This window comes from Palaemon carinicauda, chromosome 18, assembly GCF_036898095.1.
Source record: "Palaemon carinicauda isolate YSFRI2023 chromosome 18, ASM3689809v2, whole genome shotgun sequence".
NCBI classification, from domain to species: domain Eukaryota; kingdom Metazoa; phylum Arthropoda; class Malacostraca; order Decapoda; family Palaemonidae; genus Palaemon; species Palaemon carinicauda.
The window spans coordinates 13,819,884-13,824,883 of record NC_090742.1 but is presented as its reverse complement, the minus strand read 5'-3'; the positions used below and the strand labels follow the sequence as shown (position 1 = coordinate 13,824,883).

Below are 5,000 nucleotides of genomic sequence, written 5' to 3'. Positions count from 1 at the left end.
ATTATTATTATTATTATTATTATTATTATTATTATTATTATTATTATTATTATTATTATTATTATTATTATTATTATTATTATTAAATGCTAAGCTACAACCCTAGTTGGAAAAGCAGGATGCTATAAGCCCAGGGGCCCCAACAGGGAAAATAGCCCAGTGAGGAAAGGAGATAAGGAAATAAGGAAAATAAAATATTTTAGGAATAGTAACAATATTCAAATAAATATTTCCTATTTAAACAATAAAAACTATAAGAGAACAAATGTTTGTACATTCTTATGTGGATGATACAATTTTTCGTTATAACTGTTAGTGTTTGTTATAATTGTACAATTGTTCAGGTAATTTTATATTCATTTCGAGGACAGAAAAAGGCAGAGACAAAATTTTTTTCTTTTTATCTTGTCGAGGCACAAAAGAAAAATTGTGATGCCAAAAAATAAAAGAAAAGAATATTCTTTTCATAGGTGACCACAAACGTAGCTCGGGTCAAAGGTTATGATGAATAAAGAATTTGAAGTGTAGTAGAATCTGGGACGAAGAAATGCCTGCTTGTGGACATTTTCAATTGACAAGTTTATTGTTCTTATTGGAAGAAATGAATATGATTGAAATATTGATTGACTTACGCCTGATACTTGGAATAATAGAATTTTTAAGTTTGTCATACAATCTAAGATGTAATGAAGTTTTGAGTTCTGAAGGGATTTTCCTTATGTTGACTACTACTACTACTACTACTACTACTACTACTACTACTTATTCTTCTTCTTCTTCTTCTTCTCGGCGTCAATGACCTTAGATGTCAGGATGCCTGAAAACTTTAAATCAATCAATCAATCTTCTTCTTCTACTACTACTACTACTACTACTACTACTACTACTACTACTACTACTACTACTACTACTACTTATTCTTCTTCTTCTTCTCGGCGTCAATGACCTTAGATGTCAGGATGCCTGAAATCTTTAAATCAATCAATCAATTAATCTTCTTCTTCTACTACTACTACTACTACTACTAGTCATCAGTAGCTATTGCCTAGCCCTCCTTGGTTCTCTACTGCTATTACTTTCTAATTTTGCTTCTGCTGTGGTAGGTGATTGATGTCTTTAAATAAACTCCTTTATAAAAGATATAAAAGATATAAAAGAAGGAGTAATTAGCATTCGGTTCTTTTAGTAAGGAATATTAATGTCTAATATTTAATTATACTAACACGTCACTCATATTTCTTTTCTGCTGATTTTAAGTTCCTAATGGATTATACGTCTTTATTTCTTATTCTTTATGATTAGTCTTCTGACTTTTCTCTGTACTTTCTTTTTTCTTTCTATGATTTACTGACCCTTTTGGTAATTTCAAAATAGGTTGATGTATTCTCTGCCAGGCAAAAGACCATAAGGCGCACTATGCGATGAATATTTGATGGAAAAGATCAATTGAAGTTTTGTCTTCTATGAAGTATGAATATATGGATGTGTATATATACTGTATATGTATATATATATATATATATATATATATATATATATATATATATATATATATATATATATATATATACATATATATATATATATATATATATATATATATATATATATATATATACATATATATATATACAGTATTTATATGTTTGTGTGTGTGTGTGCGTGCATATGTATATACAAGTAATATATAGTATATATATATACATAGATGTACTTTTATACAGTATAAATATATATAAATATATATGAATAAATGTAGGCATATATATGTTTATTTATACATAAATGCTTATATTATCTATCTATATACACATATATAAATTGTGTGTGTATATATATATATATATATATATATATATATATATATATATATATATATATATATATCTATATATCTATATATATATATATATATATATATATATATATATATATATATATATATATATATATATATATATATATATATATAAAATGTGCATATACACACACGATTGAAATCATACTTTCCAATCTATATTCCGCTTTTACCCTCATACATGTAAATGGGATGTCCTCATATAAGCATAAAGTACATACATTTATAAAAAAATAAAATCCTATTCATATTGAGAACTGCCACTCTTCCTCCCCCCCTCTCTCTCTCTCTCTGTTTGTATTCGCAAATGCTTCCATCTATTGCTGTGGAGGTTAGCCGGTGCGTCCTTCCTTTGAAGTCAATCAATCATTAACTTCATCAACGATTAGTGCTGTCATCACTGCGAAACAAACTGTGATGTCGACTTGAATAACGATTATAGCAACATTTTTTTTTCTTTTTTTTTCAGTTTCCTGTTAAGAGACCACTTCCAACCCCTTCCATTTTGAAGCTAGGTGGATTTGGAAGATAATAACCTAGGGCTGATTTATTTGCTTGCGTAAAGGGGTCAAGATATTTTGGGATCAAGTGGTTTTAAGGATTCAGTGAAATAGTTTTTTTTTTTTTTTTTTTTTTTTTTAGTGAGCGCTTAATGTATATCACTTTTTTATTATTCCATATCTCTTGTTGAGTGACTCTCAAATATATTGGATACTAAAGTTTCTTGGGAAGTCATGATTGAGACCTCAGAATGATCGGTATTCTTGAGTAGCCTATATAATAGAAACCGTACGGAAATAACTATTATTTTCGTGGATACATGATACTTTTCCCTAATAGAAGCGCGTATTTGAAAGGGTGAAGTGATTTGGAAAACAGTACCGATTAAAATAACTTCCTCTTAATGAAGTTAAAAAAAAAAAAGAGAAAATTGAAACCTTTTTTTTTTTTTTTTTTTCTTTTTTTTAAAGAAATGCTTTTCTCCCATGACTTTCGTCAAGAGGATATGTAATGGTTGTCAACCATGTATGGGGGTTACACCCCCCCCCCCTTGCCATCCAAGCTGGAATAAAAACCTTCCTTCTATGTGGGCCAATAACGAGAAATTTCGGAACCAATCCCCTTTTGTGGCACCCCCTGAGAGGCTATTAGCCCATGGCTGAGCCTAGTGCAAGGCACCATTGCTACTTCCCGGAGCTGGCTTTATCTCTTCTCTTATGTAAGAATAGAGTTGGTTATTACGGCATTAATACTTTAATAGCTTTGATTGTTACGTCCCTCAGAAACGCGGCCTTATGGACTTGGAATAGCTTGGAATGGCATTCCGAGGTTTCATTGCCTTCTAAAGGAATTAAAAGGAATTGGCTTCTCCCTAATTCACCAAGGCTACTTGTACTCATGAATTTACTCAGTATAATTCACGCGTAAACTTATTTGTATATTTAATAAAATGTATAATAGTCAGGCTTTCTCCATCATGAGGCTCAATACTACACAGTACTCTAGAAGTTTTATTCCAGTCGTGACCAAGTTGTGGAATGATAATAATAATACATATTCATGTTATTGACTATTTATTAATTCATGGTTTTTAAAAGTATGATATTCATTTTTTCATTCTAGTTAGAGGTCTCTTGCTTAAGGTTACACTCAGGCACACTATTCTAGCTGTTTTCTTATTTCCTTTCCTCGCTAGTCTATTTTCATTGTTGGGGTCCTTGGGCTTGTAGCATTCTGCTTTTTCAACTAGAGTTATATGTCCGTTTCCTGTTAAGAGACCACTTCCAACCCCTTCCATTTTGAAGGCAGCTGGATTTAGTAGATAATAACTTAGGGATGATATATTTGGTTGTGTAAAGGGGTCAAGATATTTTGGGTTCAAGTGGCTTTAAGGATTCATTGAAATAACGATTTTTTGATGAGCGCTTAATGTATTTCTCCTTTACTTGTTTCGTATCTCGTGTTGAGTGATATTCAAATTTATTGGATAGTATGATTCATTGAAGGTCATGATTGGGACATTAGATTGGTCGGTATTCTTGAGTTTTACAGAATGGTCTATTATTTTCTAGGAAACATGGTACTTCTCTTTAATAAACGTATTTAATTGAAATGCTGTACTGAAATGGACAACGGTAACGAATAATGTTATTCACCCCCCCCCCCACCTTGAGATACAAAACCAAAAAAATTAAAATTCTCTCCTCCATTCCGAAATGAGAAAATTGATTTTTTTTTTTTTTTTTTTTTTTTTTTTTTTAAGAAATTCTCTCCTCCCATGCCAGTCAAGAGAAAATGTAGTGGTTGTCAACCATGTATCCCCCCCCCTCCTCTCCCTGGCCATCCATGCTGGAATAAAAGCCTTCCTTCTATGTGGGCCAATAACGAGAAATTTCGGAACCAATCCCCTTTTGTGGCACCCCCTGAGAGGCTATTAGCCCATGGCTGAGCCTAGTGCAAGGCACCATTGCGACCTCACGGAGCTGGCTTTATCTCTTCTCTCATATAAGAATAGAGGTGGTTATTACGGCATTAATACTTTAATAGCTTTGATTGTTACTTCTCTCCGAAACGAGGCCTTATGGACTTGGAATGACTTTGAATGGCATTCCAAGGTTTCATTGCCTTCTGTATCTTCCCTCTTATTCATTTAAAGGAATTTAGATGAATTGAGTTTTCCCTAATACACTAAGGCTACACTGTTAAAAAATTCGTTTAAAAAAAAATAAATAAAAATAAATAAATAAAAAAACAACCCAGTAAAGATCCTGGAATAAATGTTGCCAGGCATTTACCGTTCCAAAAACTGATATATTGACGTAGAGGAATGATATTAAGGTCACCAACCCTTTAAGGATAATAACAAAGTATAATAGAAATTATGGTTGCCTGTAGTTTACTGAAATACAGCTGAGAACTGTATTATTTTGCGCAGAATTTCCCATTAAAATTGCGTTTTCTTTTTAACGTATTTTTATATACAATACAGTACAAGATGTTCATGTTATTGACTATGTATTGATTTATGGCTTTTAAAAGTATGATATTCTGTTTGTTATTCAAGTTAGAGGTCTCTTGCTTGAGGGTACACTGAGCAACACTATTCTAGCTGTTGCCTTATTTCCTTTCCACGCTTATCTAT

The 5,000-nt window shown here is 31.6% G+C and overlaps 1 protein-coding gene across 1 annotated transcript in view; it reads left to right on the top strand.

Annotated features, from left to right (window-relative positions):
* Positions 1-5,000, top strand: part of LOC137657176 (chondroitin sulfate proteoglycan 4-like) — a 191,726-nt gene that overhangs the window by 72,593 nt on the left and 114,133 nt on the right.